This window comes from Oncorhynchus clarkii, chromosome 5 (genome assembly GCF_045791955.1).
Source record: "Oncorhynchus clarkii lewisi isolate Uvic-CL-2024 chromosome 5, UVic_Ocla_1.0, whole genome shotgun sequence".
Classification (NCBI taxonomy): domain Eukaryota; kingdom Metazoa; phylum Chordata; class Actinopteri; order Salmoniformes; family Salmonidae; genus Oncorhynchus; species Oncorhynchus clarkii.
In genome coordinates, this window is record NC_092151.1 from 66,223,574 (window position 1) to 66,234,577 (window position 11,004).

The following is an 11,004-nucleotide window of genomic DNA, read 5'->3' on the forward strand; positions in this document are numbered from 1 at the left end:
CCAGTGGAAAGAGGGGAACCGGCCAGGCAGAGACACTCAATCATATGACACACTGAAGAGATGAGTCTTCAGTAAAGACTTAAAGGTTGAGACCGAGTTTGCGTCTCTGACATGGGTAGGCAGACCGTTCCATAAAAATGGAGCTCTATAGGAGAAAGCCCTGCCTCCAGCTGTTTGCTTAGAAATTCTAGGGACAATTAGGAGGCCTGCGTCTTGTGACCGTAGCGTACGTGTAGGTATGTACGGCAGGACCAAATCAGAGAGATAGGTAGGAGCAAGCCCATGTAATGCTTTGTAGGTTAGCAGTAAAACCTTGAAATCAGCCCTTGCTTTGACAGGAAGCCAGTGTAGGGAGGCTAGCACTGGAATAATGTGATCAAATTTTTGGGTTCTAGTCAGGATTCTAGCAGCCGTATTTAGCACTAACTGAAGTTTATTTAGTGCTTTATCCGGGTAGCCGGAAAGTAGAGCATTGCAGTAGTCTAACCTAGAAGTGACAAAAGCATGGATTAATTTTTCTGCATCATTTTTGGACAGAAAGTTTCTGATTTTTGCAATGTTACTTAGATGGAAAAAAGCTGTCCTTAAATGGTCTTGATGTGTTCTTCAAAAGAGAGATCAGGATCCAGAGTAACGCCGAGGTCCTTCACAGTTTTATTTGAGACGACTGTACAACCATTAAGATTAATTGTCAGATTCAACAGAAGATCTCTTTATTTCTTGGGACCTAGAACAAGCATCTCTGTTTTGTCCGAGTTTAAAAGTAGAAAGTTTGCAGCCATCCACTTCCTTATGTCTGAAACACATGCTTCTAGCGAGGGCAATTTTGGTGCTTCACCATGTTTCATTGAAATGTACAGCTGTGTGTCATCCGCATAGCAGTGAAAGTTAACATTATGTTTTTGAATGACATCCCCAAGAGGTAAAATATATAGTGAAAAGAATAGTGGTCCTAAAACGGAACCTTGAGGAACACCGAAATTTACAGTTGATTTGTCAGAGGACAAACCATTCACAGAGACAAACTGATATCTTTCCGACAGATAAGATCTAAACCAGGCCAGAACTTGTCCGTGTAGACCAATTTGGGTTTCCAATTCGTCCAAAAGAATGTGGTGATCGATGGTATCAAAAGCAGCACTAAGGTCTAGGAGCACGAGGACAGATGCAGAGCCTCGGTCTGATGCCATTAAAAGGTAATTTACCACCTTCACAAGTGCAGTCTCAGTGCTATGATGGGGTCTAAAACCAGACTGAAGCATTTCGTATACATTGTTTGTCTTCAGGAAGGCAGTGAGTTGCTGCGCAACAGCCTTTTCTAAAATTTTTGAGAGGAATGGAAGATTCGATATAGGCCGATAGTTTTTTATATTTTCTTGGTCAAGGTTTGGCTTTTTCAAGAGAGGCTTTATTACTGCCACTTTTAGTGAGTTTGGTACACATCCGGTGGATGGAGAGCCGTTTATTATGTTCAACATAGGAGGGCCAAGCACAGGAAGCAGCTCTTTCAGTAGTTTAGTTGGAATAGGGTCCAGTATGCAGCATGAAGGTTTAGAGGCCATGATTATTTTCATCATTGTGTCAAGAGATATAGTACTTAAACACTTGAGCGTCTCTCTTGATCCTAGGTCCTGGCAGAGTTGTGTAGACTCAGGACAACTGAGCTTGGAAGGGATACGCAGATTTAAAGAGGAGTCCGTAATTTGCTTTCTAATAATCATGATCTTTTCCTCAAAGAAGTTCATTAATTGATCACTGCTAAAGTGAAAGCCATCCTCTCTTGGGGAATGCTTCTTTTTAGTTAGCTTTGCGACAGTATCAAAAAGGAATTTCGGATTGTTCTTATTTTCCTCAATTAAGTTAGAAAAATAGGATGATCGAGCAGCAGTGGGGGCTCTTCGGTACTGCACGGTACTGTCTTTCCAAGCTAGTCGGAAGACTTCCAGTTTGGTGTGGCGCCATACTTCACTCATGCTGCCAAACATTCCCTCGTAAAACTGAATATCCTACCGATCCTTGACTTTGGCAATGTAATTTACAAAATAGCCTCCAACACTACTCAGCAAACTGGATGTAGTCTATCACAGTGCATCGGTTTTGTCCCCAAAGCCCCATATACTACCCACCACTGCGACCTGTATGCTCTCGTTGGCTGGCCCTCACTACATATTCATTGCCAAACCCACTGGCGCCAGGTCATCTATAAGCCTTTGCTAGGTAAAGCCCTGCCTTATCTCAGCTCACTGGTGACCATAGCAACACCGATCTGTAGCACGCACTCCAGCAGGTATATTTCACTGGTCATCCCCAAAGCCAACACTTCCTTTGGCTGCCTTTCCTTCCAGTTCTCTGCTGCCAATGACTGGAACGAACTGCAAAAATCTTTTCTCTAACTTTAAGCATCAGCTGTCAGAGCAGCTTAAATACACTGTACCTGTACACAACCAATCTGTAAATAGCACACCCAACTACCTCATCCCCATATTATTACTTACCCTCTTGCTCTTTTGCACCCCATTATCTCTACTTGCACATAATCATCTGCACATCTATCACTCCAGTGTTAATGCTAAATTGTTATTATTTCGCCTCTATGGCCTATTTATTGCCTTACTTCCCTACTCTTCTACATTTGCACACACTGTACATAGATTTTTCTATTGTGTTATTGACTGTACGTTTGTTTATGTGTAACTCTGTGTTGTTGTTTTTGTCGCACTGCTTTGCTTTATCTTGGCCAGGTCACAGCTGTTAATGAGAACTTGTTCTAAACTGGCCTACCTGGTTAAATAAAGGTGAAATTTAAAATAAATAAAAATAGCTATTGAAACTCCCTCTGACAAAAATAAAATCTGGCATCAAAGTACATCACCATGCAAGCACTTCAATCCTGCTCTTCTATGCCAGTGATTCCCAGACAGCACCACGCGCTACCTGACACCACCTCTCGTGCTATTCATATGTGTTCAACCAACGGTGGGCGTGTAATTCAAATTATTTTCTGTGACCAATGTTTACTGGAGTCCTGCCCGAGCCATACCCATGCACACCATACCCATGCACACGACATTCATACCCTACCCTACCCAGGCCCGATTTCTTCTGCCCGAAAAGTGACATAACTTCCTCATTAGTAAATCCATTAGCTGCCCCTCTGTCGGAAACCAGCACCCTGCACACTCTGCATGCACTGTGTGAGTGTAGGATCCTGGAATGGAATGTATGATAGAATAATCCAACAGCAACCGTGTTTAGTATCTATCTAAAACGTAATCTATATGGATGTATGATCTCTGTACAGGGTGAACTATGCATTTCTCTATGCTAGCGTTTTTATTGTCCTCTCAGAAATTCAGTCTTATTTACGCTGGTCTCATCCCCCACACAAGCCTTTAGATGCAGTGACACCCTGTGGAGATTGGGGTTACTGTAAAATAGGTATCATTTGATTGGTCAGTGGTGGTTGGTTTTGGTTAGAAAAGTTACACCTTCAGATGTTATAAATGGAATGAAGGTATGTTGTTCTCTCTCTTATCCTGTATCCTGTCGATTGGAGAACGGTTGTATGATATTTTCCAATTTTCTAGGTTGGGCATCTGGATTAGTAGGCATCTCTTTGCTCATGCTTTGTCTTGTAACTTACCCTTAGGATCTACAGTATATGCCTAGAATTATGCTTTGTTAATGTCAGTATTGCTTTGTAGCTTAAGATTTACGCCTTGCAAAATATAATGTTCATTACAATGATATTAAATACATTTGGTCGTACTTGTATGTGAGGTACAGTGCATTCAGAAAGTATTCAGACCCCTTGACTTTTTCCACAATTTGTTACATTACAGCCTTATTCTGTATTCTATTTTCCCTCATTAATCTACACACAATACCCCATAATGACAAAGCAAAAATACGTTTTTAGAAATGTTTGCAAATGTATAAAAAAATAAATGAAATATCACATTAACATAAGTCTTCATACCCTTTGCTCAGTACTTTGTTGAAGCACCTTTGGCAGCGATTACAGCCTTGAGTTTTCTTGGCTATGAGGCTACAAGCTCGACACACCTGTATTTGGGAAGTTTCTCCCATTCTTCTCTGCATATCCTCTCAAGCTCTGTACGGTTGGATGGGGAGCGTTCCTGCACAGTTATTTTTTAGGTTCTCTCTAGAGATGTTAGATCGGGTTCAAGTCCGGGCTCTGGCTGGGCCACTCAAGGACATTCAGGCACTTGTCCCAAAGCCACTCCTGCTTTGTCTTGGCTGTGTGCTTAGGGTCGTTGTCCTGTTGGAAGGTGAACCTTCACCTCAGTCTGAGGTCTGAGTATGTGTTCATCAAGAATCTCTCTGTACTTTGCTCCGTTCATCTTTAACTCAATCCTGACTAGTCTCCCAGTCCCTGCTGCTCTAAAACATCCCCACTGCATGATGCTGCCACCACCATGCTTCACTGTAGGGATAGTGCCAGGTTTCCTCCAGAAGTGACGCTTGGCATTCAGGCCAAAGAGTTCGATCATGGTTTCATCAGACCAGAGAATCTTGTTTCTCATCGTCTGAGAAGCTTTAGGTGCCTTTTGCAAACTCCAAGCGGGCTGTCATGTGCCTTTTACTGAGGAGTGGCTTCCGTCTGGTCACTCTACTATAAAGGCCTGATTGGTGGAGTGCTGCAAAGATGGTTGTCCTTCTGGAAGTCTTGATAGATCCAAACTTCTTCCATTTAAGAATGATGGAGGCCACTGTGTTCTTGGGGACCTTTAATTCTGTAGAAATGTTTTGGTACCCTTCTCCAGATCTGTGCCTCGACACAATCCTGTCTCGGAGCTCAAACTCATGTCTTGGTTTTCGGTCTGACATGCACTGTCAACAGTGGGACCTTATACTGTATATACAGGTGTGTGCCTTTCCAAATCATGTCCAGTTAATTGAATTTACCACAGGTGGACTCCAATCAAATTGTAGAAACAATCCATGGAAACAGGATTTATCTGAACTCAATTTCGAGTCTAATAGCAAATGGTCCAATTCTTGCATAATCAATGCTTGAAGTTTGTCATAATTTTCTTTTTGTTTGTTGGTACACCCGCCTCTTGAGGATTGACCACAAGTTCTCAATGGGATTAAGGTCTGGGGTGTTTCCTGGCCATTGACCCAAAATATTGATGTTTTGTTCCCCGAGCCAATTAGTTATTACTTTTGCCTTATGGCAGGGTGCTCCATCATGCTGGAAAAGGCATTGTTCACATCCAAACTGTTCCTGCATGGTTGGGAGAAGTTGCTCTCGGAGGATGTGTTGGTACCTTTCTTAATTCATGGATGTGTTCTTAGGCAAAATTGTGAGTGAGCCCACTCCCTTGGCTGAGAAGCAACCCCACACATGAATGGTCTCAGGATGCTTTACTGTTGGCATGACACAGGACTGATGGTAGCACTCACCTTGTCTTCTCCGGGCAAGCTTTTTCTGGATGCCCCAAACAACCGGAAAGGGGATTTATCAGAAAAAAAGACTTTACCCCAGTCCTCAGCAGTCCAATCCCTGTACCTTTTGCAGAATATCAGTCTGTCCCTGACATTTTTCCTGGAGAGAAGCGGCTTCTTTGCTGCCCTTCTTGACACCAGAGCCATCCTCCAAAAGTCTTTGCCTCACTCTGTGTGCAGATGCACTCACACCTGCCCTGCTGCCATTCTGTACTGGTCCCGCAGCTGAATCAACTTTAGGAGACGGTCCTGGCGCTTTCTGGACTTTCTTGGGCACCCTGAAGCATTTTTCACAACAACTGAACCGCTCTCCTTGAAGTTCTTGATGATCCGATAAATGGTTGATTTAGGTGCAATTTCACTGGCAGCAATATCCTTGCCTGTGAAGCCCTTTTTGTGCAAAGCAATGATGACGGCACTTGTTACCTTGCAGGTAACCGTGGTTGACAGAGGAAGAACAATGATTCCAAGCACCACCCTCCTTTTGAAGCTTCCAGTCTGTTATTCGAACTCAATCAGCATGACAGAGTGATCTCCAGCCTTGTCCTCGTCAACACTCACACCTGTGTTAACGAGAGAATCCCTGACATGATGTCAGCTGGTCCTTTTGTGGCAGGGCTGAAATGCAGTGGAAATGTTTTTGGGGGATTCAGTTAATTTGCATGGCAAAGAGGGACTTTGCAATTAATTGCAATTCATCTGATCCCTCTTCATAACATTCTGGAGTATATGCAAATTGCCATTATACAAACTGAGGCAGCATACTTTGTGAAAATTAATATTTGTGTCATTCTAAAAACATTTTTGGCCACGACTGTAGTATAAGTCATGACTAGAATTAAGCAATAAGGCACAAGGGGGTGTGGTATATGGCCAATATACCACGTCTAAGGGATGTTCTTATGCACAACGCAACGTGGAGTGCCTGGATACAGCTCTTAGCTGTAGTGTTTTGGCCATATACCACAAACCCCAGAGGTGCCTTATTAATATTATAAACTGGTTACCAACTTAATTAGAACAGTAAAAATAAATGTTTTGTCACACCCATGGTATACGGTCTGATATACCAGAAAGTCAGCCAATCAGCATTCAGGGCTCGAACGACCCAGTTTATATTACAGTATATTACAGTGCCTTCAGAAAGTATTCACACCCCTTCACTTTTTCCATATTTTGTTGTGTTACAGCCTGAATTAGACATTTATTAAATTGTTGAATTTTGTGGAATTTGTGGAATTTTGTTTGTCGAACATTAAATAATATAGTAAAATATGTAAAGCTGAAATGTCTTGAGTCAATAAATATTCAACCCCTTTGTTATGGCAAGCCTAAATAAGTTCAGGTGTAAAAATGTGCTTAACAAATGGCATAATATGTTGCATGGACTCATACTCATAGTGGTTAACATGGATTGTGAATGACTACCCCACACATCTACCCCACACATCTGTAAGGTCCCACAATCAAGTAGTGAATTTCAAGCGTAGATTCAACCACAAAGACCAGTGAGGTTTTTCAATGCCTCGCAAAGAATGGCACCGATTGGTAGATGTGTAAAAATAAAAAGCACATGCTGAATACCCCTTTGAGCATGGTTAAGTTACTAATTAGGCTTTGGATGGTGTATCAACACACCCAGTCACTACAAAGATACAGGTATCCTTCCTAACTCAGTTTCCAGAGAGGAAAGAAACTGCTCAGTGATTTCATCATGAGGCCAATGGGGGTTTTAAAACAGTTAGAGTTGAATGATTATGATATGAGAACTGAGCATAGATCAACAACATTGTAGTTACTCCACAGAACTAACTTAAATTACAGAGTGAAAAGAACGAAGCCTGTACAGAATAAAAATATTACAAAACATGCATCCTGTTTACAACAAGGCACTTTAGTAATACTGCAAAGAAATTAACTTTATTAACTTTACCAGAGCTCTTAGATACTTACCCCAAAAGACTCACAGTTGTAATCGCCGCCAAATGTGCTACTACAAAGCGTTGACTCAGGGGTATGAATACTTATAAATTAGATATTTCTTTATTTAATTTTCAATAAATGTGCACGTTTTAATTATTTTTATTTTTTAAAACTTTCTCATTATGAGGTGTTGTGTGTGTGTGTGTGTTTGTGTGTTTTTACTAGGATTAAATGTCAGGAATTGTGAAAAACTGAGTTTAAATGTATTTGGCTAAGGTGTATGTATACTTCCGACTTCAACTGTACGTCTTGTTTTTGAGCTGTCGTTTTTCCTCTGACTACCTTACGAAGGGCATAGCTGGTCTGTTTGTACACGTCCATGTTCCCAGTCACCTTGCAATGGTTAAATGCGGTGGTTTACACTTTCAGGTTTGCTGTGGCTCATGTACGGCCACAGCCTTGGATGGCATTACGTGAGTTGTGGAGGTTTATGTCTGTAATCATGTGTGTGTGCATTCAATAGCACCATATCTCCGAACTTCAACAATTACTCCTCTCTGGCCCCTGAAACAGTCAATTAAGACCATGTGCTCTACATTCCTAGTGCTCACAGCACTCCTCTGGATCTTTGATGGTCGATTGTGGTACTATTCTTTTGTCTTGTCTGCTCCATAGGGAATCATGTACTTCCCCACCTGTGTCTAGGCCATTATACGGAAAGGGTATTTTTCTATTTTTCTTCTCTCCGCTCACATTATCTCCACCATGAGGGAAACATGCACTGAAAGTTCATGTGAAGCATTCAATATATCTTTCCGCTCTCACTCTTGTTTCGTTCTCTAAATGTTACTTCAGATCACTGGGCACACACTGGTTGAATCAACGTTATTTCCACTTCATAGGATTCCTTAACAAAAGTGTATTTATTCACCTTACGCATGTTCAAAGCAGTTGTTACATTCACCACATTCTACAATACAAATATGGGTAAGAAATTCAAAACCAAATGGCTATTAAATGGCTATTATATTTTGGAAGTAGGAGCCTTACCCACTAATATTATCTCGCAAAGGGAGTGAGAGATAATTATCTTGAAAATGTGAGACAATGGGCTTGTGGGGGATTATTTTTGTGTGAGGACATTAGCCCCCCGTGTCTTCATTATGACCATGATAGGAGAAAAATCTCACCCCAGCCTGGACCCACCTCATTTTTATTCTAAATGAATAAACGTCAGCTTCGAGTAACAGGGAGCCACCTGATTCGATTGAGATTTAAGTCTATTGAGATTTAACCCCAGAAAAGCCTGGTGGTCCACCATCGGAGGAATGTGTGAGTGAGTAGAGCCAAGTGGGTTAGTATGGAGATTGTCCATGGAAATGTAATGTTGAGTGCCATCCTTTAGGATAATTCTTAGGATCCACACACACTCTCAGTGAAATATTAAAAAGCCCTGGGACCATGGGGCAAAGCGTTACCATTGTGCCATTCATAATGAGGTTTAGTTCTATGAAGAAAAAAGGAGGGAGCAAGATACTGAGATCACAACCTGACAACTTATCATCCCCAACATCAGACATCAGCATGGCGTGACTGACTGCTTGAGACAGCATGTCTGCTTCAAGCAATTCTAGAGGTACTCAGCCAAAGACTCATCAGTGCATAAACCCTGCAGGTTTGCTGTTGCCAGTGACAACCACGATTTAAATTGTGCTCCTCAAGTCAGTTTGGGTGATCAGGGCTTCTTTGCCTTAGTGCACCCATATCATAACATTCAAAGGTAACATCCAAACAAACAGAGTTCTATCACATCCCTGGATGTACGGCATCATTATTATGATGATTATTATGTCTGTGACATCGGTGTGGTCCGAACAGCCAGGGATTCAGTTGGTCGTAATCTCAGGCAACTACACACTGAAATAAGCCTCTGACGAGCACAATTAGCTTGTCAAGCTAAAAACTATTAGCTTCATTCCAGGGGCTGACATAACGTCATTTTCATGGCTCACTCTCACCATAAATAGTGAGTTTTGCTGCATCATGGGAATCACTCACAAAGTAATTCCCAACACAACAAAACAACAAAAACTACAACCTGTAAAGGGCGAAGAAGAACATTAGTAGACACGAGAAAGGATTGGCTGATCATAGAAAGCACTTCCTAAACAGGATTGTTCCCCTTATTTAATTTGGCCCTACACATCCTTTAAAGTGATGCTCCAGAGCTTTTGTATAATTTCAGCAAGTAGTTTTGAAAGTAGTGCTCACGAGCCAAAATGGGTCCCCGGAAATTGTGCACAATTGTGTACAACGTCATACATTTCGTATGATATGGTGTGTATGTTTTTGCAATTCGTGTGGTATGTTATGAATTCCAAGTCATAGAGTACTGTATGTTGTGAATTTGTGAGCGCTCATGATCTGGGACAGCATCTTTAATAACCAACTGCTTACTCAAAAATGCAGTTGCATGTCAGGTAATTAAAGGGATGAGGGGAAAAAAACGCTCCATAGAGCTTTTGTCTCAGTATAGTTCCTCCATCTCATGTACCATCTCTCAGAGCTCCCAAGAGTTTCAGTATGGAGGTTTATGTTGATAATGAGCGACAGCACAATTTAATTTTCACATTGGAAGAGAGAGAAAGAGAGTGAGACAGAAGAGAGTATTTAAACTGAAATACCCTCTACTGAAACTACAGTCTACAGCCTGAAGTTGACACCATCCTATAGTACAAACAAAGAGTTAATTTCAAAACACTATACGCACCAATGTTTGACATTTGTGTTTTTTCATGAGATATTATTGCTTATTGGTACCCTCGTGTGTGTAAAATATTACTGTTCTCAGATGTTTCGTTCATATATTTTAGATGCGTATTAAAATGGGTTTGGTTGCAAAACGCTCTATATCCATTGTTTAGCTAGAATGGAATGTTCATATTGACTGTGATATGTGGTTGAAGTACGTCTGTCATTGAACAACCCCATGCCATGATTAGGTGGTGAAAAAACAAACCAATTCCTTTCACAAATTCTTCAAAACCTCACATGCATGATTATGACACCTGTACCAAATCAGACATAGAGTTTAAATTCATAGAATTTTTAGTTTGCATCCCAATATTACACTACATCACAGAAGACTGAAATATAACAAAACTGTTTGACATAGAAACACCTGATTTGTATCCGTTTTTAAAGTAATCTTTATTAATTATGAAATTATGGAAACTATAACATTCCACCCATGGGGCCAAGGAGAGTGCTTTTTGTCATTGACTGAAGGAAAGGATTACACAATAAAAGCTAATTTAGCAACATTTCAGGAAATGGATATCTCATGTTTTAGAATTAAACTCTTCAAATGCTAACACACAGCATCTGATAAAAGACTCCTTCTCAGCCATTTAGTGAAACAAAATACGTAACACAAAGCAGTTTCTTTTGTTTCTGCCGCTTGGGGTCAATTTTATCACAGACACTGCAACAAGCTTCATCACTTGGTGCCCTGAACCCTAATATCTCTTGAAAGATAATAAAGAAGATAACAGATTTTCTTGACAGTGGCTGGTTTCCATGGCGACGCGGACAGAATTCCAGTCTCTC